Here is a 27,093-nt window from a genome sequence, read left to right as displayed (position 1 = left end):
AACAGAATGTTTAATATAAAATACAGCATGAACTACCATTTATTACAGAAGGAAGACCCAAAAGAACACATTCTAAGCAACTACAGCAACTATTTATCTGAAATTACAGGACAAAAGCTAAGGAAATTATTCTGCAAACTCACCTTCATGGGAGCAATCTTACAAGTGCTAACAAGACCTAATAAGAGCCAGTTCACTGAACTTAAAAAAACAAACAAACAAAATTTTCAAGGATATAACTAGGGCTGGTAGATACTGTATACTGGCAATCACAGGGACTCTGATATTCTGAGCAATTCATTGATGAATTATCTTGAAGATAATGAGGTTTTAAAGAGTCAACACATATATAACTCTGGCCACTTATTCAGCTTTTAAATTTAACTGAATTATAGAAGCACTAAAGCTTGACAGTTCTATCCTTGGAAAACAGAAGCCCATTACAGTTTATCCTTAAGGTCAAGAAATTCAGGCTCCAAGACAGCAAGCTGGGAAATGGCTTCTAAAGCTAGGAGTTCCCCTGGGGTAGTGTTCTGTTACCAGCTACTTCCTGTTTAACTCAGAGGTTTAAGCCCTTTCATTCATAAACCTGCAGTAAAATTACATAGAAAAAGAGATGATTTTTCTCCAGTAGCCCCTAGGAGTCATAAATACATTGCTCCAATGTCAACACAACTTTAAGATAATTGATTTGATATAATGTACAGATGAATAGTCTTAAGATGCACAAAACAGAAGTGCACTCCTGTCTAAAAAGATACAGTTTAGATCTTGGACCCTTGGTATTTTCCTTAGTGTAACACCACAATAATTATCTGTGGTGATCCCTCATTATAACAGAAATTGACTCCTACATTCATTGTGCTTTGGTAGTTGCATAAGAAGTCCAATCAAGGTCAGGGTTTCCACCTGCTGTTATGGTTTGTGTACCTAAACAAGGCCTTGTGAGAATGTCTTAATATACAGTATTTATAACGCATCATCCTACTTTTTAGTGATCAAAAAGTTTCTCTGTTTTTCTTTTGCCTACATGAGAAATTTGCACTTTTTAGAACCATGAAAGTGTAGATGTTTGCAAGCTGACAGAAGCTTATGTATTTAAAATAAATCCAGAGTTTGTCTGAAATTTGTGACAAGTATACAAATATAAAGACTGTAATCCTGTAAGGTTTATTACATAAATGAGAAGTCTTAATATTGTACAGTATCATTTTAACCTCTCTGTGCAGTAATATAGCCTGGGCTTCACAACATACAACTCCAACCGTTCTGACAGTTTTGCAGTATGAATAAAAACTAACATCTTTTTCCTTACTTAATCAAGGCAAACTAAAACTGTACATGACTATAGAACTGTGCCATGGAGAACAGAGGAGTCCTCCTTGCATGGAGGACAGCTGACTAGCAATAGGATTAGAACTTCTTCAACAGGTTTAGATTGGTCACAAACTGGTTAAAAAGAGATAAAGTTACTGTTGAACTTTCTCCAGAGCAAATAAATGCTAGAACTACTGTGTGCAATTGCTAAAATAAAGATAGAAGACATGATGTTGCAAAGTACCTATGTTTTTATTCTTAGCAAAGGCTCATCTGTTGAATATGGACACAGAACAACTCCCATTCCATCTATGATGACAGTATCTTCAGTGGCAGGTCAATAAGCATGGCTAAATTTTCAGCACGATTGCCGTATGTCCTGTGGATAAGGGAAGAACTTCTGTTTACTGTGGTTACTATTCATTTAAAGGAATTAAAATTGGTATAATAGTTGAAAATATGTCCTCTTTTTCTAGGAAATAATATTCACAGAAGGAGTTTTGGATCTGGCAGCTTGTTTCTCAGGACACGAGTATTTCAGAAATGGAGCTTCTTTTGGAAACAGAAACATCTCAGTAAATCATATAGGAAGAGTTAACTCATGATTTTAGAGCATTGTAATCTAACAGACTGTTACACAGTGTGCAAGAATTAAGTGACCTGAAAATGGCATAACTAATTGCAGAGTCTTGAAAAAAATAACGGTAACGTGGAGGTTCATGAAATGTGTATGAACTGTATCACATATTCATGCCCTATTACTGTAAATTCTGAAGTGTCTTACTGTTCAAGATAATAGACCTTGATTCAATTCAGTCTGATGTAGGATGAATTTCATGTGCTAATTAGTAAAGCATTTCTTAATGATTAGGAAAAAGTAGATAACATCTGATTGAAAACCTAACTGTCAGAGATAAAACAACGATACAACTCAGGGTGGAAGAAATGCCAGTCAGGATGAATTCAGGTGTCTTAATTATGATAATTAATGACTGTATTCCCTATATAAATGAACTCAACCAACATGAAAAGCATATTGTAATTAAAGTGCTTTTGAAAAGCAACATTTAAACAAATGCCATTGGTAATATTAATTACTTTTCTCATTTTCCATTTCACGTTTGATTGCATTGGTTCACTAAGAGGCTAATATGGGAAGACTTTGAGCTACTACATTTCCTACTTAAATCAGAACTTAGCACTACAGACAGAAAGAGGGCTTAAAAAAAACCTGCATCTTTATCATTGCACATAATCAATGAATTTTCTCACATGCAATGAAAATATATTCTCCCATTAACAAATTATGCATTATGTTTTCCATCTCCAATATGCTATATTAATGGTTTTCCTCCTGGACAAAAGAAAGCTACAAGTAAATATGGAAATATCTATAGATGTTCATCTGATGTGGGAACATCTACTGATGTTTTCCAGAGGAAATGTGAACTGAAAGAAAGTGCTTTCTGGGAAGAGACCTGTTCAGGAAACGGATCTTGTGTCCTAAAAGAGAAAACTTTTTTTTTCTTTGTTAACTATTGAGATGTAGGTTGATTGGACTGAAATGACAGTAGGGTTTGTTTGTGTTTTTGTTGTTGTTTTATTTGGTTGTTGTTGTTCGCTTTCAAGAGCTAACATCTTTCCAGAGAAAGCTTGATTTCATTTAGAATAATGCAAGAGGTCTTCAAAAAAAATCATCCATTTATGTTTTGGGTGCCCTAGGCCCTTTTGTAGTCAGTTCCATTAAAATAGCTACTTGTCCACAGGATTCTTGCAGCTCTATAACAAGTGAAGCACTTAGACATTCTTATTTAATGCTTACACTGACCCTATCATATAAAGACTTGTCAAATCTACAGGTGACAACATATGTGGAAGTATCAAAAGTTGTATTTTAAGATTGGTAAGAAGTATATCAAGAAATTTGTCATCTACATTTACTATAGTAGGAAAAATGCTTAGTGACAGGACTTTTCAAAGTAGTGTAAAGTCAGCATATTAAGGTTAATTTAGCCTGATAGTAATATGGTGAGTACAGAATAGCTCCCCTGGAAGCCAATCCTGTTCTGATTACAATTCTACATGGGAGATAACACATAAGCTAGTGAAAGTTTCACAGCTGCAGACCAAAGTGACAACATAGAAGAACAAAGAGATCAGCGATAATGGGTAAAATTCTGGCCTCAGTAGGGTCAAGAGCAAACTCCCATTGATTTTAATGATGCTTGATATTTCTAATTCATCACCTTTGAAGTGTCAAACATACAAACACCAGTTAGTACAGAGAAGTGGTCTACTAAACCACACCTCCACAAATGTGCTTTTTTTTGCCGTGTTTAGTCAGCCACCCGAGAAATTTGCCAGCAGGCTTTGAATGTACACTTTGAAGTGATTCAATTCTCTTAAAAGTGTTGCCTGCTCATTTCCTATTTTTGAGCTTCTTAAAAAAGCAGTCTGTATTTATTCTTCCAGTCAGAATAACCATTTTCACTAATGGAAAAATGAATTATCTAGGGAAAGACTGGAAATGTCACTGTAACAGATAAATACTACCTATTCTTTCTCCCTTTTTCTCTTTACTGCCCTTCACCATCCTCTTTTTAAAAGTTGGATCTCTCCTTATTTTCCCATCTAACACTGAGCCATGAGAAGCCCAAGAGCTGCTACAAGCAGAAAGAGTAGCCCAGGAAAGAGATTTTACTCTTTTTGAGATTACTGCTGGCTCTGCACTAACCTGTATGTTTTTAGAAATGAAGTGATCTGAAGGAGCAGTGTATTCTACAACACGAAGAGACAACAGCTTGAAATGTTCCCTTCTTTTCTGTCAAGGCCTCTGTCCTCCACTACATAAACTTTCACGCAGCTTCTCCTATGCTCATCTGGACAGTTTGCATCACCATTGTTACCTATAGTGCTGTTTTCAACACCCTCTCCACTACTTTTTTAAATACAATGCATGAAAATTCATTTCCATTAAACGGCAAGGCTAGCATTCCTGTCAACTTTTGCAAGGTTGAAATTTTGCTTAATAGGCACAAATGTAGTATGAGCCTTTCCTGGAACTAATTATGCTGTAATTTCAGCTAACAGACCTACAGGGCAATGAGATTTGAGAAACTAAGGACTGACTTGCCTTCTGGCCATAAGCTGAAACTCTGACAAGCTGGAGTAACACACTGTCATGTGTGAAAAGAGTGACCACTACAATGTATGCTCACTTGGGGCTCAAAGGCACCTGAGACTAGGATTCCACAAAACCATGCTGTTGTCATGAATTGTCTCATCTGTGCTGTCCTTCTCACGCCTGCAATTCCTGGTAGAACTCATCACTGGAGCATAAGAGGTAAAAAATAAAAAATAAAAAAAGAGAGAGAGAAAGAACTAAACCAAAACAAACAAACAAACAATCTGGGTTAAAAATAGTTCATTTAAAGAATAATCTGTTTTTTATGTAGGATTTTTAAACTTGCTTCTTTAATTCAGTTTTGTTTGTTTGTTTGTTTGTTTAGATTTATTTGTGGGAAGAATCACAAAAAGATTTATTATTTTTTTTAAAGACAACTGAGTGCAAGGTAAGCAGTTACAGCAACATGGAGCAGATTGTGAACTCCTAAATCAGTTTGCCACCAATGTTATAAAAACTTTTTATCCATGACCTGAGGCCAAACTATTGTCCTAGCTGTTTTCACTGCAGTGTACAGCTTCCCCACCTCAGTTTTGAGGAGGCTAATGTGCCCCCTTTTATATTTACCACAAACAAAAACCCAAAGTTTTGCATGGGAGTACTTTACAGATCACAGCACAAGGGCAGACAAGAAATCATATTTCTTACAGAGAAAGAGTTATTTTTCACTTTTAGCTTCCTGTCTCTTCCCCTAAACAGACTGCTATTGCCCATATTTCGAGTGCCTGTTGCTTTATTAGCATTCATTGTCTGCAGCCTGTATTCCATTTGTACTATACAAAAGTATTGTAAGTCTATTTCCTAACCCAATGGTCACCAATTAAATACCACCCAAGACTCAACATTTAATCAACTTTTGGCTTTTTTTCACAAATCCCATAAAAGAATTTAACTTCAGCGATGATTTGCATTTTAGAAGTGCTTCAGTGCCTATAAAGACACAAATGTCATTCCAATTTTTCACACCAACTTCCAGAGCTCAAAAAGAATTGAAAAGATAGTAAATCACATTTAAAAAGGAGAAAGTAGAAGAGCTCTTGCAGCTTATTATCTAGATTTACAGATTTAGTATGCTCTGTCTTTGAGAGTGGGGTCTATACAACCCCTTGACTGCCCTTGACTGTCCTCTGTCCTCTTCCTCTGTCCCTCATGAACATTCTTGAGCCACGCTGCATGCACTTTTCTCCTAGTGCACCTGGAATCTCATACCTTACCTTTCAACTGTGTCGGCAGCTCCCTGACCTAGAATGGCATGTCCTTATTTCTCCCAACAGAAGGCTTTTAAGTCAGCTCAGCTGTTTCAGCCTATCTCCAGCTCAAGTCTGGGCTCTAGAGAGAACACCACAAAAGTGGATTGTCATCTATAGGAGGGTGTCACAATTACACACTCTATCCATGATATTTGTTCTAGCACCCACATGGCCAGATACATGCTGAAGGTCAGCATGAACACAAGCTCCTTCTTACCCTTCAGATACATCTTTATGTTTTGCCAGAAGTCCCATTTCAGTATAAGTTTTCCTCTGCATAACACAAATGCACAGTGAAGATCCATACATAGATTTAACATGGAAGAGTAACAGCTTTCCTTACTACTCTGTACACAGTTTCAGCTCTTTCTGAATATAAGATCATTGAAGGATTTCTTCATGTACTTCAGTAACTTGCCTATAGAAAGATGGACTTTTTTATACCATGGTGTTGGAAGACAATTTGTGTATTTAGGAAATTCATGCATTCATTGAAAGCCATTTTAGTCTGAGTGGAAAACTGACTGAAACTTATTAATATTCCTATCATTCTTTTTAAGAAAATTCCATATTTGTGAGACTTCTTTTTTTTTTTTTTTTCATATTTTACTGTAGTTAGAGGAGAGACAAAAAGCTTCTAAATAGTAATCAAAGTTATATTGGGATGCAACTTCAAAAATAACTAAGCCTGAAAAGATTCAGAATACATAGTTTTAAGGGGATGTTTTCTATTTTAAAGCCTTAATTTTCCAAGGCAGATGCAAGATTAGTTACTGATTGGTACAGAGAGAAGGAAGATGAAATAAAAGTGATAAACTTTATGTCATATTTAAGGATATATCTTCATTGTAATAAAGACCTAACTTCGGGCTAATCATGGTGGAATGACTAGCATGGGCTACCAGATCTGTCTGAGCAGAGAAAAAAAAAAAAAAAAAAAGCTAAAAAATAAAACTAAAGCATAGATATGTCTGTGTCTAAGTTACTGCTGTGACTGTCTTGATGACATAAAATTCATTGGCTCAGCAAATCTTATTAAGATGATATTTAGAGTGTCAAAATATACACTCAGAAAGATAACTAGAACTTAAACTCTATCAATCAGCTCCTAACAGCTGAAAAAAACAGTTGCTATTAAAAACTTATCAAGAAGATTGTAACAAAGATAAGCATTTCATTTGGTTTGCAAGGATATTTTCTTTTACTAAAGGAAGTCTTTGTCTTCAAAAACATTTTTGCCAACCAATTTAAATATAGTCCTAAACTATGTGATACTGTGTCTTTAAAAATCTTGTCACTGAAATTGTGAACGAATTTAATGATAAGAACTGATGTAATCCCCAGTCTCATCTCTGGATGTTGTCTTTTTTATTATTTTTTTTTTTTTTTTTAAGTTATGATTTTCCTTGCTATATAAATGTTTTCAACTACTATGTTTTATAATTAAAAAATGTGTTTATGTACCCCTTTACTCCCACTATAGCCTTTGATAATAGAACATTGGAGTTGAAAATGGCCCATCCACTAGTTCAATTGCATTGAATGGGAGAGCAGGGCTAAACAGCACAGCAAGAGGGAAATTACTTTGGTGTTTATGTTTGCAGTCTGAGGTCCTGATCCTGCAGACATTCAGGCAGTTGAGACACTTTACACTACTGAATAATCTGATTTAGTTCAAAGGGAGTATTCAGGTGTGTTAAATTTCTTACCTGCCTACAGGTTTATAAGCTGGCGGCCTAAATTACGACTGAGCCGTTACTTTTGGTGGAGGTAACTTCACTGGATGAAAACACCAGTTTTTCATTTTCTCATAATTGTTGCCAAAGGAACAGTATTGCATTCCCCTGATCTAGTTTTATGAAATACAAAACAAGAGTTTGCATTGCTACAGTGCACGTGAAGCTAAATTGAAAATGGTAGCTGGCCTTAAACTTCAGGACAAGGAAGCGGAGCTAAAAGGCAAGTTAAAATAGTTAGGATACAGAAGAATATTTTCTGTTATGTAGTACATACATTCTGCTCCCATTAACTCTGGTACTGTACAAGTGGGAGGTATTCTGTATTTCCTTCAGAAATGACACTGAAAAGGTAGGCTTCAACAGAAGAATTTCTCCCTACTATTTACCAAATTTCTTACCTATTAATGTAATATATATGCTGTCATAGTACTGTGATTCCACGTTTACAATCTGCATAGCAAAAATAGTGTACACGAATGGTATCAGATGAAAATCTTAGCTATAATCAGCAAATATCAAGGGAAGGCACAGGACTTCTAACTGCATTCGAAAAGGAGGCAGACATTTACTTTCTAGAGTTTACCTCTGAATTCTTAATAATAATATTTTGTTCAGGCTGTTAAATACTTGAATTAATAAAATACATTAATAAAAAAAAAACCACAGCACTTTTAGTACACTTTCATTAGACTACTTCAACAAGAATCAGTTTTTCATCTTCAGACAGCATCATTCTAAGGTTCTGAGATATGACCAAAATGAAATCATCATAATTTAAGTGTTACCCTTTTAAAATATAAGGAGACTTTTTTCCTTCTTTTATAATTTATATTATCTGCACTGTGGGAACAACTTCATCTATTAACTGCAGTCTCTCAAATATAATGAAACCTCCTTAATGCCATCAACATTTCGTCAAAAGAGTATCACAGTTTGTACTCTGACCAGACATCACTGAGAAACAGTTGGTTGAACGGAAGTCACCAAGAAAGCCCATATCTCCTTACAGTTCCAGTGAAATTAAGCAGGAGTAAGCTTTGTACATTAAACAGAATTATCATTGCATGTGATAGGCATAAGCAAATGAAAAAAAAAAAAAAAACATGCTGTAACAGGGATTTATTAAATATAGTGAAGGAAACATTGAACAGAACACAGCCCATATAAGCCAATGTATTAAAATCTTAACGTGAATTAAGATAACAAATACTTTGAATATCTCTAAATGTATTTTCTTGTGCATTAATGCTAATTGATATGTAAAAGCCAGTTACTCTGGACGAAGTGTTGCTCCCAGGAGAATGATGACACCTTTTGTTGAGATGTATTGGCTCAAGGGCTAGTATTCTTTCTTGACATAGAGCAATTCTGCCCTAACACACATTTCTATAGTCATTTACCTGTGTTCCAACTGGATATGAATCACTGACATACAAAGGACTGTCATACTGATTTCATAATGACTTAAACACAGTTTCCACAAGCATAAATGCACAAAGATAGAAAGCTGGGAGATTCAGATCCCGGCTCTGGATATTATGATCAAAGCAGGATGGAAACATCTCCTGCTTTGCTTTATTAGGAATAGATACTTCCATACATAGAACCTTTTGGATAATTTACTGAAGGAAACAGATAAGCTGAGTAATTTATATTAATTTTATTCCATAAAGAGGACAGGAATAATATGGCCTTAAATACTGTACAAACAGCTACTTCCAAATAAGATCTGTGGAAGATACTGTTGTTTAAATAGAGTTCTTTTATCTGTGGAATCTTGACAATGAAGTCTTTCTAATCACCTCAGCTGTCATCACTATTTCAGCCCTAATTACTGTGCAGGGCTGCTACTTGAATTCCCTCCCACCCCTCAGTGGGTTAGTTTTCACCCAGGCTAGTGGAAACATGGGAGGTGGGGAGGACATGTAGCCAGGAGATCAAGATTGCTCTTTTCAGTGACAGCCCTCCAGCCAGATCAGCTTAAGCAGACCATGAAACTGAACCCTGAGGTAGTTAGCTTCGAATTCAGGCAAGGGAAACTGTAACATGTTTTCTCCCAAATAATACAGCTATCCTGAATTCTTTTACATTTATAAAAAGATATTAAAAAAAAAAATAAAAATCTTCCTACATCCAGTCTGGGTTGCTATTTTATAGTGCTTTTTGTTAAACTAATGTAACACTTTTGAAAGTAGTACTAGTAAAGCATAATACATATGTGTATATCGTTACTTACAAAAAAATTGTCACTCCCTCAGTAATTGTGAACTTGAGTAAGTAATACAGGAAGAGCTCCGTACACCTTCTTCCTCCCCAGAAAAGGCGTAATCTTTTTCTTTCCATCCCTCCTCCTTTATTTCAGTATTCACTGTACATTATTCACAAAGTAAAAGTTCAGATAGTTCTCCTTATACTTTGAAAGATTCAGATTTGGATCCAAATACAGATGTTAGGTTCCCAGATCAGGCCGTATCAGCTTATTTTGTATTATCTGGGACATATCTTCAAAAGAAAGTTTGAAACGTATGAGTGAATATTCTTGCCTTTTTTTCTCTTTATCCTGACAAAAAGGAGTTTTCCACCCATCAGTAGGCTTCTTAATGGTAGAATCATATCTGGGACAGATTAGACTATGCTTTATATATGCATCCAATAAAACACTTTTTCTAAATATGTATCTAAACTGATAGGATTTAATAATTATCTTCTCAATACACCTTTCTTCTCCTTTATATGAAAGTTTTCTCCTTCCTCAAGCTTTTTTCCACCAAAACGTTCTCTAATGTGTCTAAATCCAGCTACTACACTGGCAATTTGCAATCTTAGATGTTCCCAAGAGGCATGGGAAACCTATAAAGATGCCCCCAGACACATTCAGTTGTCCAGTTGCTTCATTTAGCTAACCTCTTCTTTCCAGATGAAATGTAGGTCAGAGTTCTGATGTGAATGCTTGAATTTCTAACTTATCATACACTATTTTAGTTTTACTATGAAGTCTTCTTTTCCAGCAGAGTTTCAAACTTTATTAAGAACTAAATCAATACAAAGAATTATCTCTCCCATGCTTTTGGAAAAGGAATCCTCAGCACCATTTCATCCTATCCTGCTACTAAGAAATTGAGCAATATGGGCAGTTGCCCTGAACTTACGTACTGAAGTTGTTTTTATAGGGGATCATGAAGCTTAATGGGCTGATTTAATGTGCTTGGTTACTGATTGAAATCTAAACATCAGCAGCATAGACCAGGGATTTTGTAAATGTAGTTCTAGATGAGATGCACCAAAAAAGGCAAAAAACAAGACAAATTAAAAAAAAAAAAAAAAACAGGAAGCTTCAGAATCTTCAAATGTTTTGCTAATTGTAGATGTAAAGTATTATTCATGGTAGGAGGGAGTAATCTTTTCATCAGTAAAACAAATACAAATTTCAAACATTCCTGAAAATTCAAGGGCTGATTCATGATTCAATGCAGAAGCACCTGTGATTACAAACAAATCAGGTTTGTTCTTAAACTCAGTCAGAGCTGAGCACAGAATGCAATTATGCTTTATAGTGAAAGCAAAAAAGTAAATCTCACTTGTAGAGGGAGACTGGTAAGTGAATAGCAGCATGAAATCTGAATACATATATATGCTACTAATTCAATACATACATCTTCAGCTTAAAAAAGCAATATTAAAGAAGTCACATTTAGGAAAATATAACTACTATGCTTCATTTTCAGCTTCTGGGAAGGAGCTGCTGCACTCCCTTTACACAAAGAAATGATTAGAAGAATACGCTTAGAACAAAAAGCCCACACAAATGAGCTTTTTCTTGGCCATTGCTTTCTGAACCTGCTTTGTCTTTAAGCAGAGTTTACATTGTGTATGTCAGAAGAATTTCAGTTTCTGTCATACTGCTTATCAGGTCTGATCTAGCTGAGAATTCCTCACCCATGACCTCTTCTGTCTGACAGAAAGGCTCTCTGCTCTCAGGCTAACAGAAAACTCAGACTCACTCTCTAAAAGCTTATATCCAGCTTTAGGCTTCTCCATGTTCTGGAGTTCATTAGTTCTTAGTTTTTTGCCTCCAGGACTATCACTTCATATTACACTGAAGACAGAAAACCAGGAAACTCACACCCATCTTCTCCTGCCACAAAGAGAGTTATGTAGCATAGCATAGCTAAACATACTATCACAGTTTATCTTTCACTACTTCCTTCGATTCTCTTCTCACTTCTCATTATGTACTTTTTCTACTTAACATTTTTCTTTTTATCATAGGTTGAGTACTGCAAAGTTAGAACCCATAACCACCCACCATTGGTATTCCACCTATTCCACAATCTTTTATAAAACTTGCTTTTAATTGACTTCTCTATCACAGCTGGGGAAAGAAAGGATACGGCCAAGGATTCAAATGGTTGCTCAGAATAAGGAATAGCAAAATCTTGAACCTCTTACTTGCTAAGTCTGCACTTAACTATAGATTATCTGACTGTTCTCTACTGTATTTCTACTTAAGTTTTAAAACAGAACTGGGTTTTATCTTCAAGCAGAATAGGAACTTGCTTGAATTTACAAAGAAATTTTGTAGGGTGGATAATCCATTTCATACCAACACCGTGTTTATAACCTTTGCTGAGCTGTATGCTATGAAGATATTAACCTTGTGTACAGGTTAACATTAAGCATAGTGTATGGCAACAGCTGATTTTAAATAGAGACATACCTCTACACAGGGTACATACCCTTCTCTAGTCAGGCTTCCTTTTTTCAGCTATCAGATGAATACAAATTAAATTGATTTCAGTGTTTCAGACTATGAATTCAAGCTTGAAAGAATTCAAATTAGTCTGAAGATTCACTAGAACTATAAGAATAGGTGACCACCTGAGACATTTGTACGTGTTCCCATTACTTGCCTTAAACCTTCCGCTGGTAAATAATAATAATAATAATAATAATAATAAATAATAATAATAATAAATTATTATTATTATTATTATTATTATTGGTCATTTCTCATAACTCATGAGCTGCTCTCAAACACACACTTAAATTCTTTTATGAAGTATGGTAAAGATATGAAACATCCCTATACTTTATTTAAAAGATATTCTATTTCCAGAAAGTAATTTATATTGTTTCATAATATAATCTTTCTTTTTTTCAAAAAGAATGTCACACTTGTGTTCACAGTGAACAATAAATCACAAGTTTCTGTTTCTTTATTTTTTAATAATAACATTCTTGTTGCCTTTTAGCTCAATAAATTAACTTAGAGTAACACTTTGATGTAGAAAATCACAAAATGAGCTAGCTAAGCCTTTTTTGTTTCTATTTATACTTTCTCCTTTCTCTGGGCCCTAGACTGAATTATAAAAACTTCTGAATGTCTCATCACCACTCTTCAATTTCATTCTAGATTAAATGCTCTGACAACTTGGAATGGAAACGCAGGAACTATTTATTTCCCTGGAAAGACTAGAAGTATAATGACTTTCCTGTTGTCATTGTATCTTGCTTCCATATCTGGCTGAAACATTCAGCATTGTGAGAAGAAGCCTAAATACACAAGTATCAGCCTCAATTATTGGAAATACATTTTTTCATTAACTCCAGGGAAAGACTCCCTTTTCCTACTCAAAATTTTATTTTCAACTCTTACTATGAGAATAATATCACACAAAGATTTTTTGGAAACTTGACGCTGATTGACAAAAGTGATTTTTTTTATAGACAGTTTATCTGTCTACTGAAGATGACTTTTAAAGTGGAAAACTGCTTAAAAATGATAGAGAATGGTTGACGATTAAAAAAAAAAAAAAAGAAAAAAAAGATGTGGGTGAAAATACTAATTTCGTTTCCTCTGATAAATTGCTTCCTGCATCAAAAAACATTCCCATTTAAGGAAACAAAAAAAAAAAAAAAAAAAGGAAAAAGATACCTGCATGTTACTTCTGATTGAAAAGACTGAGCACATAATAAATTTCCTATTTGGTACTCATATTCACAGGAACCCAGGAGCAAGGTTTTCCCAGAGTCCAGTGGAGTTTTAGGCACTCCCAGTTTCTGATATTGCTCTCTGCCTGGATTACTTGCTTCCTCGCCCTGTAGGTACATGCAGTGAGAATTACTTCTCAGCGGACATCATGTCTTCAACTCAAAGGGAAATTCCTGTTTGTCAAATGAACTCGAGTAGAGGAAAAATGGTAATAATTTAGCAAAGGGAATATACAAAGAAAATTCAAATGGAAGGCCTTTTGGCATAAATTAAGTACTGCAGATATACTAAAAGAATGACTTTTAAAATTTACTGGAATGTACACTCTGCTTGTCAGTATATAACACTATCATACTGGAAATAATGGGATTATCTATAGATAATTTAATAGGCTGGCATCAAAGGAAAGAAATACTGCAAAGACTGAGATTTTTGTTTTTAGTTGTGTTTACATGTCATAGTTTAGAACAACTGGCACTGGCCCTAGTGCAAACAATGGAACACAGGACCACTAGCGCTGAGGCTGCCTTTCCTGATCTTCAGAATCTGTCTCCTGGGCCTTAATAAACTGTGGACCCTGATGCAATTACACTTGATAAGTTTGCCCTGCTTATGTACATCTTTGATCTTTATATAAACAGTCCCTGGACATTCGTGCATGTTGAGCAGTACTTTGATCCATGAATAAAATCAGTCAAAAGTCCTAGTGCAGCAAGGTATGGCTCAATAATTATAAAAGTAAAATCTTGACATAAACTGCTTTCACAAACTTGCCTTCCTCAGGGACAACATTCAGACCTAGCTTGCTGTTTTTCTGGTAAGCTGTTTGGAGTTAGAATAGAATTGAATGATAACTTTAATGGAATGGAAGGAGAAGAACAATAAAGTTCATTTTCCAAGTAAAAATATTACAGAAAAATTATGAATTGATTTTGTGCAGAATCCTTCCTCTTTTATCATTTTATTTAATTATTTCTTTGCTTTAAGGAGGCCTGGCTGTGGGCTGATATAATCTCAGAAAAAAAATCATCCTGTAAATAATTTCTAATAAATTATGTGTTAGTGAGAACAGGGAGGTTGAGTGAAAGACCACTCAACCTGAATTCTCTATGTACTATAAAGTATGTTCTATAACAATATAGTGTGATTCAGAACTCTAGAACTCTTCAGTACCTTCTGTTGCCACTATTTCTTTTTTTTTTTTAATTTTCTTAAGAATCTACACAATGAAAAAGATATATATATATCTTTATATATTTCTCTCTATATATCTTTATATATCTATATATATCTTTATATATCTATATATCTGTGTGGGACATAGACTCTGTGGATATGTATCTAATTCTAGAATTAATGGAACACGGTCCAGAAGGAACTTGTGGATATTGGACAATAGTATGTTTTTTATCTCACTCTTTACCTGAAAGCAATATACCCCTTTGGATAAAAGTGATGCAATTGTAAATGTTATAGGGAAAATGCAAAAATTTATTGGGAGAGTACTGTTAAAAGAGTTGGTGTTTTTTTTTTCATTTCATACCAATGTCACAATTGCTCACAAGCTATTTTGATAGAAGTAAGCTAGGCACAAGAGAGTCATCAGCTCTGAATGTATTTTACTTTATACTAGGATACTGTATGTGTATTTTCTTGTGAGAAACAATAATTTCTCATATGGAACAAACTGCGTAACTCAAAGATGGTCACAAGTTTCTGCAATTTACATTCTATACTCAGAAAAGCTTCTGAAAGATATTAGATGAAAGCTGCGGATTCTTCATTTCCTCATTTGATCATGCTTCTAGTTATCATTTCACAAACTTCCTTCAAATCAAACTAATGCAAGTGGAGGTGTTGTTGAAGAACCTTTCTGTAACTACTTAAAACACATTTAGCAATATATTGGCTATATAAGTGTAGTTTGCAGTGAGTGCAATATGGAGTAAGAAATATTGAACTGTGATATACAGAAAATATTTGGACCATTTGTTCACATGATATATATTTGCAGGGACTATCTGGGTAGACCCGGGGAACTATAGGCCTGTTAGTTTGACCTCAGTGCCAGGGAAGCTCATGGAGCAGATTATCTTGAATGGCGTCACGAGGCACTTGAAGGGCAGCCAGGCGATCAGGCCCAGTCAGCATGGGTTTATGAAAGGTAGGTCCTGCTTGACGAACCTGATCTCCTTCTATGACCAAGTGACACGCCTGGTGGATGAGGGGAAGGCTGTGGATGTGATCTACCTTGACTTCAGTAAGGCTTTTGACACTGTTTCCCACAACATTCTCCTCAAGAAACTGGCTGCTCGTGACTTGGACTGGCGTACGCTTCGTTGGGTTAAAAACTGGCTGGATGGCCGGGCCCAGAGTTGTGGTGAACGGAGTCAAATCCAGTTGGAGGCCGGTTACTAGTGGAGTCCCCCAGGGCCCAGTGCTGGGGCCAGTCCTCTTTAATATCTTTATCGATGACCTGGACGAGGGGATCGAGTGCACCCTCAGTAAGTTTGCAGATGACACCAAGTTAGGTGTGTGTCGATCTGCTCGAGGGCAGGAAGGCTCTGCAGGAGGATCTGGATAGGCTGGACCAATGGGCTGAGGTCAACTGTATGAAGTTCAACAAGGCCAAGTGCCGGGTCCTGCGCCTGGGGCGCAACAACCCCAAGCAGCGCTACAGACTGGGAGATGAGTGGCTGGAAAGCTGCCTGGCGGAGAAGGACCTGGGAATACTGGTTGATAGTCGGCTGAATATGAGCCAGCAGTGTGCTCAGGTGGCCAAGAAGGCCAACAGCATCCTGGCTTGTATAAGAAGCAGTGTGGCCAGCAGGTCTAGGGAGGTGATTGTCCCCCTGTACTCAGCTCTGGTGAGGCCGCACCTCGAGTACTGTGTTCAGTTTTGGGCCCCTCGCTACAACAAGGACATGGAGGTGCTCGAGAGAGTCCAGAGAAGGGCGACGAGGCTGGTGTGGGGTCTGGAGAACAAGTCTTATGCGGAGCGGCTGAGGGAGCTGGGGTTGTTTAGCCTGGAGAAGAGGAGGCTCAGGGGAGACCTCATTGCTCTCTATAGGTAACTTAAAGGAGGCTGTAGAGAGGTGGGGGTTGGTCTATTCTCCCACGTGCCTGGTGGCAGGACGAGGGGGAATGGGCTAAAGTTGCACCAGGGGAGGTTTAGGTTGGATATTAGGAAGAACTTCTTTACTGAAAGGGTTGTTAGGACCGCCCAGGGAAGTGGTTGAGTCGCCATCCCTGGAGGTCTTTAAAAGACGTTTAGATGTAGTCCTTAGTGATATGGTTTAGTGGAGGTTTTGTTAGTGTTAGGACAGAGGTTGGACTAGATGATCTTGGAGGTCTCTTCCAACCTAGATGATTCTGTGATTCTGTGATTCTGTGATCTATAAGCCTACTTACAGTACTGAAGTACGAACATCAAATTAGCATTCAAATAAACTGGGTTGTAAACTCAGATTTTTCTTATCATATATCAGATATATTTTTTCTTTCACATACATTCTCTGTGTTCTGTTTAGTATCTACTTAGAACTTCCAGGATTTGTTTCATTCAAAAATCAAGATCAGGTAGCTTTCTAAGACATTTTCCCCATCAAATGAGGGATTTTCGTATGTTATGTAAGAAGCATTGACATGAGATTGAACTAATGATCACTGTTGTCTCTTCTCCTTAAACAAAGAATTGACAAAAAGTGTGCTATATACAGGTTAACCTTCTCTCTACTTTGTAACTTAAAATTCACTTAGCCATTCCTAAAGCTCTCTTTACTCTCACATTCAAACAATGTTTTTCTCATTTTGTGTTATGAATAAATTTCCCTTCATTCAGAATTATTTTAATTCTTTGTTTTTAATGTTAAAATTCATTCGTATTTCTACTTTTTCAGTAATTTCTGACAGATACCTAACTACCTGTGAACCTCATGGAAAATTCCATATTCTTTCTTCTTCAAAAGTTGTATGTGGGTATTATAAGCACCACTTGTAGCATTATAATGTAGGATTATGTTACCTGATTTTATTAAACTTAAAGAAGCAGGAAAGAGTTTGAGATTTCTGAAGTTAGTGCCATTTTCAAAATGTCTTATTCAATGTTTAAGATATGTAGAAATTTAGATGTAGCCAAATATATTGTTATTGCATCAATCAAATGACAATTTGAGGAAATTATTACATGTCACAAAGAAGTATTTCACATTAATGTAATAAAAATGGTTTGCTGAGTGAGTATGTGAAGGATCTGCCACTTGAACCATAGCAGAACTGGAAGTTTGAGAATCAAATAGCTAAGAATAACACTGCTCCATTTTCAATGTACTAAAAGCTTTTTACTCAGTGGGAAACTAAGTTATTAGAAAGGGCAGTCTAAAAATGTACTGCTAGGAGATTTGGGAGTAGTAGTCCTTGAAGTGAAGATTTAGTATTGTAGATTTTACAATTTATCCATTTTTGGTGGTTGTGATGTATGAGTCACAGGGGTAATAAACTTCAAATAGGTTGAAGTAAAGTTAAGCACTTCCCAGTATCTTCTATTAATTATCTGTGGAATAGAAGAAAATAAATTAATGCAGAGACATAAGCTCATCTTGGAACAAAAGGGGAATACAATCTTATTGAGATGGTTTTACTGAGTCTTCTTCAGAGAGGGCTGAGTGATCAAGAAGTATTTAATGTCTATAGATTACTTAAAATATTTCTTCAACTTTTTTACTTTTTTAATTTAAATGAAGAATGTAATACTAAATGAAGGATGGCAGACAAATTCTGTAAACAGAACTATCAAAAGAGTTGTTCTCTTCCCTGTGTGAAAGCTGTAGGTCAATCCTAGCTAGCAGGCTTACCCGCTGGAGTTGTTTCAAGAGTATTTCATGTTTTTTGTTCTTTTAACCTCAGATTTCTTCTGAGTGAAGACTGTACAGTGATAGAATATTTGTCACATATATGATAGCTCTGTGATTTAGCAGGCAGTTGATATGCCATTGCTCAAGGGAATCTCTAAGCTTTTTGCTTGGCTGTTCCAAAGCTGGCTCACCAAGATGATCTGTGTTTATAGTCTGATACAAAAAGAAAGGGTAAAAATTAACCTTCCACTCCCAACACATTCTAACATCCCTCCTAACTCCCTAACTCTGAAGACTGCCAATACTAGCAGAGGATTCTTTCCCTAAAGACAAGTTTTATATGTGTATAGTATAAGCAACAGATTACATACTTGGATTAACTGCTGATTTGGGGTGACCTTGATAGATGTCATCAAAAACATACTCAGTTTTATGGCCCTTTAATAAACTTATCTCCAAGTGCAACATCCACATTGAGGTCAATCAAAAGCACAAACATAACAACAACAACACCCCACCAAAAAAAACAGAAGACTCATTTAATTTTCATGAAGAAAACATGGTGTTTGTTTACATAAGTGTTGCCTGTGAATATTTAAGGTCAGCTCAAAGTTTGACTTTGTAACTTCTTATTCTTCAACTCATCAGCATAGCTAAAACCTCCAGACCTACATCCTTTTGATCATTTCATACCTGGACACTCTCCAACACATTAACTCTCATCTAAAGCTTACAGCTTCTTGGCAGCAGTAACACTATTTACTTCAACTTTGCAGAGGCTTCAAGAACTTAAAATAAACCAGTATGTTTTCAAGTTTTCTTCCCTTGGAAACAGTAAAATACTTGTCTCTTTGCTCTCTTTATGAGGATATTGTCTTAAGATACTGATGTTACTAATCCTCATGTACTACCAAGAATCGGTGTATTTGGTACGCAAACATATAAGGGAAGTTGACATCATCTGTCTTTTCCCATGCCTACGAGAAAACACCAAACATGACATTGCTTCAGCAACCGGAAACTGATGAATAGTAATTGTCAGGCAAAATAAAGCATTATTTCAGGTCCCAACTGTATACAATGTACTTCAAGCTTAATATCCATTAGCTATCAAATAAATAAAATAGTTTTTAATGTGTTTCTGTGAAAGCATTGACCTTTCTTTAACTAGATCCTACAATTTATGCTAGATTGACCAAATAAAGCAGAAATGTCCAGTTCTAAAATGTGCAAAAAAATGTCTCATGGTTTTTTTACCCATCAGCCTCTACCTCTGAAAGACAGTGTGAAGGCTTGTATAGATATAAACAGGTTAATATACTCCATAGTCTCAGAGCTGAGGTTAAACAAAATGCTCAGTCTAGTTTGCACTCTTCTTGTTACATTTTCTAGATCAGCCTTCCACATGTCTAGCTAATTATCAACATCATCTCTCCAGATAATCTTGTCAGATGATGACTGTGTCTGAAGATAATCTTTTTAGGGCATAATCTCACCGCACAATCATATTGTCTCAAGAGAATTGCATTACATCAGTAGCTCCCAAGAAGACGGTACATATTGAGAAGCAGTAATATATAGTTCTTAAGTTTAAAACATACACAAAGCTATGTGATATTTGTCAGCGTAGCAGTGGAAATCAATCTCTTTATGTCTTTGCAAAACATCCTGCTCAAAAATGGTTATGAAAGAGGACCCGAATGAACAGCAATTTTGATAGTATAGTAATTACAAATAAGTAGTCTTCAATTCTTTCATTGTAGGTTATAATACTTTGCATTAAAGCTTCTCTTAGATGAGTTTCCACAAGCATTACTTTGCATTAGCAGTTTCTATTTGTTGACATTCCACAAGCTATTCCAATAAATACTGTCTTACTGCAGTATTCTTAGGCAAGTCTAGAGGATCTCTCATTTTTATGGGTGGATTAGGACAGTCAAGCAATGCAATACTAATCACTCACAGTAAAAACTCCCACAAACACTACAGCCTCATGTACAATGTTAAAGAAGATCTACTGATTTTGAGTGCTTTTATCAGTGTGCTAAACTCTCACAGCTAATGACACAGTAGTAGTGGTGGAATTAAAATTTAGCAATTCTGATCCTAGGGCCTTGTCCATTTTGATATTCTCAGAAGCACATAACCAAGATCATACTCAAAACCTTCCTTTTTCTAGACAAAGACTTACTAATTTATCATTTTTTCCTGACTGTGGACCAGTCTCTGCTGTTCTTATTACTAACTCTATAGGTTATCAAGAATCCATTCAGTTATCAAGAATTCATGAATTACTTCAAAATACACCAAGGACAGCTTAGCTTTTTTTTTTTTTTTTTTTCTTCTTATTTTTCCCTAGTTTGATAATGAGTTTCTGCATGAATACTAGTTAATATTTCTCCAAGAAGTACAATATACTAGCCTGCATTCATTTAAATGAAAACAAAACAATCCTACTCAAAAGCTACATCCTCAGAATACACAGTGCTACTTTTTCAAGTACTCCCTGAAATCAATTCGAATTTCCAGGCAACTGTGGTAACTTTACACGTATTTGTTGAATTACTGTTACTCTGGCCAGCTTGTTTGTATTAGTTCCCTCATACTAGACAACACTGTCATACATTAACTGCTAGTGCACCTTCACATTAGCTCTGAGCATAGCTTTTAATTGCTTTTCTGGTTTTCTAGTTTTATTAACAACATTTTATATCCACTACACCTTCTTTATATATATATATATGTATATATGTATATATATAAATTATGGGTTGTTAGAAACACAGCTTTATCCCTCTTTGTTTTAACTAATTTCTAATGTTTCCTAACTTTTACCTCAACTAGCCAGCAGAATGCATGTCATGGTATACCTACATTAATCGATGCTCTCCATTTCTACTGCAGCTTTCACTTGTTCTATGCCAGCTGCCTACTTTCAATTTATCTGGAGATATTCTTTATTCTTTTTCTTCCTGACCTTCATGACCCTATTTGTGCTACTGCAAAAAATAACGAAGAGTGTCAAATATCCATGAAATAGTTCAACTTGATATTTTTGGAGAATGTACTGTTTAAAACCTCAAGTGGCAATACTAAGCCTTCATGATTTGTTACATGCTTATTCTTTCTCCCATCACATAGAAAACACCATTTTACTACATTTTCAGTCTTCATAACTGATGATTTTGTCTTGCATTACACAGTAAACCTCTGTATAATATTATCAATGATTCTTGAAACTTCCAACTGTTATTCTGATTTACAGTCTTTCCCAAACATATTTTAAAATTAATCTTTAAAGAAAAATGATGATATAAGCACCTTACACAATTGAAATCATATGCCTCAAAAGGCCCAATGAAAATCTGATAGAGAGAATATTTAAATGTCATTTGCATTTGCAAAAACATCGCCTTCAAAGCAGTGTTAGTGTGTTTTAGTTACTGAAAGAACAGGACAACCTTCTGGTGTTAGAAATAAACCTTGAGGAAGAAAATGTGAAATCCCATTTCACAGAGACAGAAAAATTAATTAAGATTGGGGTATAGTTTCACAGTGCATTGGAACCGTTCTAACGCAGGTAGCTGTCTAAAGAGGTATCTTGGTCCTCTTCCAATCCCATCAATACATCCCACCTTACCCTTCAGGACAGTTCTAGCTACTGCACGGTTTGCAACTACTTGGTTCAGACATTTCTGTGTATCCACACACATAGATCCTATGTTTGATCCATTTATATATATGAGTATGTATTTTTATATATAATGAGTTGGAGCTTTTCAAAAACTCACAAAGGAGAGAACCTGAACCAAACCACTTTCTTTCTCTGAAGAATACCAAAGATACTTTCCAGATAGACCTATGTTCAGAAGTATAAAGCCATCTCAGCTTGAGACTTTTAGATGTCCCAGTACCTTGCAAATCAAAACTAATGAAGATTTAGGATTTTTCAGTTTCAGAAGTAAAATTTCTAACAAGTCTTTCTGCCATGCTTCATAGCACAGTCCACAGAAACTCAAAGGTCTGCACAAGACTCCTGTAATACACACTGTCTCCCCAAATTCCAGAATCTGTTATAACAGTCTCCTTTTTTACTGTGTTCCCTGTACAGGCAGGTATGTTTTCACAGGTATCTCTGCCGCTGTTATGCTAAGATACTTCTTTGCCATTTATCAAAACATCACTTCATACATCTATATATAAGAGCTGTGTTCTAGTACAAGTAATTCCTAGAGATATTGACTTCTTAGAAACAGAAGACAGTATCAGATCAAGATCTATAGGCAAATAGAAATGAGTAACTTATATTTACACAAAACAAAAAATGCTCTGAATTTTAGTTCAGCCTTCTGTAGGTTGTTCATCTATTTACAAAGCTGAAAATGGTTCTGGTGAGAATGCATTTTTTTCAAAGGAAAGAACAAAAACATTTTGTCTGATGTTGTTAGGTATGGCATAAGTATTTTCACGTTATACCCCCTTAATACGAAAATGGGAGCTCTCAAAGTATATTTCTTTACTAGAAAATACAATATTCATTAATTTTCTTTTGCTTTCTTGTGTTTTCCAAACTTAATTTAGAGTTCATTCTGCATTCTTTACTAGCTTTTTATGTAGCTTAAAGTATATTAAGTAATTTAAATGATAGGCTGTGAAATGTATAATAGGAAATATTATCACTAATTTGAAGTTTGTTATGACAACTCAGACATACTGAACACTTGAAGAATTAAAGTGTTAAAACCATAGTACTTGCAGCTATTTAGCAAAACTTTCAAGATCAATAGTTCTGCTTTACAAAACCTTTAAGTGTTTATTAATTTAAGTAAATTTCATAAAATTTCTTTGATCACATTTTTTGCAACAAAGCTTTTGCAAAGTGAGCATGCATCCTAATTGTTTATTTACACAATATTAATATTCAGACAGAAGGATCATAGAACCACAGTTAATTAAATATAGATTAATGTGGTGAAATATTTAATTATCTATTCTACACCTCACAACTAATGATTATGTAAATGCCTTGCATTTAATCTTGTTCCCAGGAAATTAACTTAATGGCCTTCAACAAATGAACATTTTGTATGCATTGCAGGACACTTTATCTAAATTTTAGCAGCATGGTATTAGTTTCAGATAATAACATGATTACACAATTTAAAATGTAAATGTATACAATACTTTTATTTTCTTGATTTTACCTTAAAATTGAAAGTGGAATGTAAAACTATTTATATGTCTATAGCTCTGAAGTTCTGTTGTCTAGATTTCAGACAACATCTCTTTCCTTATTTGCTTTCAGCACAATTACTGTTTTCTCTTTCACTCAAACACAGACACTGGTCCTAGAGAGAATAACTTCCATGCTGGCTGTCCTAGCTACAGAACACCAATAAGAGAGATTCAAAAGATACATGAAAATGGCATACTGTAACACAAACCTTCCTAGGTCCAGTAATAAATATTGAAAGGTATCCACCAAATTAAAGATATGAAGCTCCACAGACTAGAAAAAGTCTGTAGCTTTTGTAAATAAGGGGAATATATATGTATTAAAAATACAACAAATGTGATTCTGGTAGATAGGTAAAGCAGGTTACATACAAAATCTTCCATAAAAGAAACCACTTTAATAGTTATACACAGAAAATATAACATTCCAAGGCAGTATTTTCATCCTCCAGTTTTTTGTACTTTTAGAGCTATTAGGCACTCTTGCATACTTTAGCCTCAGAACCCAGAATACTTTTAACTGATCTCAGAATGCAATTGCAATTACAGTAATTACAACAAGTATCATTAACTACCACTAAAGTACGTTGTGGATATAGATTTAATGTTTCTGGAAAAAAAGTTTCTTGCTACTAGCCAGTATAATTAACATGCACTCCAATTTAGGATTGATCTAGAAGAGTTAGGCCTCTCAAAAGGAGAAGAGAGGGCTGTATGGGTTGTATGTACATCCAAAAAATGGACTGAAGATTACTACTTACTTGTCTGCAGGCCTAGGAATACCTGTGCAGAGTGTCAAACACTGCTTTTTTCTTATTACTCACACTTTTGCTTCTGCAGAATGATTACAGCGGGGAAAAAAGTGAAGTGGTATTCAAAGTCAGTGGAAGCCAATGCAAAATGATCTGAAATTAAAACAGAAGAACAACAATGAGCTTTTATATTACATCTTACAGAATTTTACATACCTTTACATTTTACAGCTTCACAGTATTTTACATACTTTACAAAAGCAACACAACACAAAATTATATAGCCAGGTAGATTTTACCACATAGTGGTAAATGGTATTTAGAAAAAAACTCAGGAACTATCCAAAGAATAGTTTAATCCAAAAACACCAAATGAAAGTTTTCAAAACTTATGTCATTTTGGTATTATTTAAATTAAATGTTTCATTTGTGAAATATGGAAGAGCAAAAAGGCTTAAGAAGATAGAATCTCTGTTCCATTTATAAAGAATGAAAGAATAAGAAATCCTAGTTCTGACCAGGTACATTAATTTGAATTACACATTTGCTTATCCGCAGCTCTGCATTTGTTCTAATCATTACTGTAATTGCATTCAGGAAAAAGGGCATGGAAATTCTGTAGAAAAAATCTTTGAGTAATTTACCCATCCTGACTTCAAGGGTAATAGATGTTAGTTTTAAGAGATTTAACGTTAAAAAAGAGCAAAACGAGGCTTCATTTGAATGCAACGCAAAAGTCTGCTTTGCTCTGGATTCCTAACCTGGAGATTTTATGTTCAGTAAATCTTTGGGATTACCCTCGTGGTATGTCTGGGAAGACTAATTTTGACAGTCCATACTTCAGAATAGGGTCTCAGAAGATCAGGAGTACCAGAACTGATGTCTGATAAATGAAAGGACAATTGCACTTCTGATAGAATCCTGGTGGCAGTTGCCTTCATTTTACTGCAGCAGACAGGCAAGGATAGCCATTTCATAATACCACAAAATACAATTGGAACTGTGAAAAAAGTGAATTTTAGCACAATTTGGACTGCTATACACCACAGGGTTTCAGCCAGACAGCTAGTTCACATACTGAGTATGTCTCCATAGTCCCTCTGGAATCTGATGCTTTATTTTGCTCATTCATGTATATAACTTCAGAGTCCCTTGAGAACATGAAAGGAAGCAAAGGAAGAAAAGGAAAAGGTAAGAACTGCAATGACCTACAAGTTTACAGCTACATGATGTAAATGCAATTTGATAGCCTGGTACAAACTAAGTTCTTTGAACTCTAAGACACATTGAATCCCAGTTCTTGAATGCTGGTTATCTTTCCCATTATTAATGCAGAGTACATACTAAAGTGTTTTGTCCTTTAGATTCTGAAGTGGTACATATTCATTATCATTCACTCATCATAACTGTCATCCAAAAATCAGTTGAATAATCACAGTGAAGTGCATTCATAAAAGTGAGTTGATCAAATTAAAATTAATTAGTTGACCTTGTATTCTTTGTTTAGCATGGTCTTTCCCAGCCATCTTCTGCAGGGTTATACTCATGTCTCTGAAATAGTTTTTTGCCTTTGCAAAAGAAACGAGTGATGCTACACTAGGTACATAAAGTTCAGAATATTACATCTTTTTTTGTCTCTCTCACATATCTTGCTGATTACACTAGGAATTTATCTACCTTCCACTGTGTAAAAATCCTTCATTTTATGTTTCCTTTGTTACTTCTTGTTGTTTTTATTTTCCATTACTTCTTTCTCAGGGTGAGAAAGAGGCAAACCAAAGTTTTAATCCAGCATGGAGATGGAAAATTCTTGGAGGAGCTTAGCATTCAGTGGAAGTTGATTACACTTAATAATTACATAGAATACTCAATACCTTCCAGGATCCTTTGCCAGGTGAGTGAGAAAGTGGATGATGAAGAGCAGAAGTAGCTATTTTTACATATTATTTCAAAGGGCTTACTTAATTCAACTCTCATTTAAGTCAACAGGAGATTTTCCACTGAGTTTAACGGGAAAACTTAATTAACATTTTACACACTTAAGAATTATGCCATTTAAACATCTGCCTATCCAAAGCTTTTACAAGAAACAGAGCTAAATGCAGATTCTAAATACTATCCTGTAATCTACCCATCATACAGCACCCATCTCCACTAGGGATTCTGTTGACAGTTAATCGTACTGAGTGACGAGTTCAAATGAGATAGTTCTAAAAGTGTACGCTGTATATTTTAATACACCTCTGTGTATAAAGCCAGGATTTCACAATGGTATTGTATACCAGAAATGTTTACCACATGTAGAAAACAAATACACAATGAAAGAATATATGACTCCATGCTCTTCAAAATAATCATTAAACTATAGTTGAATCACAATTCCCTATTTGAAGCAGGCTTTATAAACTTTCCATGCTTCTAACTATTAGACTAATTTATTTTTCAGAACATCACCCATGGGTGTAGAATCTTCTTCTTCGTCTTTTCCTTTCATCCCTGCTGTCTCCCCCTTAAAACTGCTCCTGATCTCCTTTCCAGACCTTTTCCCAGTCCTTCTTTTTATACTTGCTCAGTGGAAAAAAAAAATGAGCAGCCATAAAGTAGCAGTAGCCATAAATTTTGTGGGGAAGTTATGTGGAGAGCAAGTTCTCAGGGCAGAGTGCTGGGGATGGTCAGTAAGGGGAGTTAATTTAGGCTCTGCAGCACCCTTTCCTACTGTCACGTTCCCTCTGAATCAAGCTGACTGTTTGCATCAACATATTTAGAAGAAA

General features: G+C 35.4%; 1 long non-coding RNA gene across 1 annotated transcript in view; it reads right to left on the bottom strand.

The window, feature by feature from the left end:
* Positions 1–24,469, bottom strand: part of LOC121076768 — a 41,498-nt gene extending 17,029 nt beyond the window's left edge. The window contains exon 1 of the long non-coding RNA XR_005823698.1: positions 24,395–24,469. This is a non-coding gene — a long non-coding RNA (uncharacterized LOC121076768). The remainder of the gene's footprint in view (positions 1–24,394) is intronic.
* Positions 24,470–27,093: the final 2,624 nt, after the last annotated feature.

The sequence above is a fragment of the Cygnus olor genome, chromosome 12, assembly GCF_009769625.2.
Source record: "Cygnus olor isolate bCygOlo1 chromosome 12, bCygOlo1.pri.v2, whole genome shotgun sequence".
Taxonomy (NCBI): domain Eukaryota; kingdom Metazoa; phylum Chordata; class Aves; order Anseriformes; family Anatidae; genus Cygnus; species Cygnus olor.
This window is presented reverse-complemented; position numbering and strand designations above follow the sequence as displayed.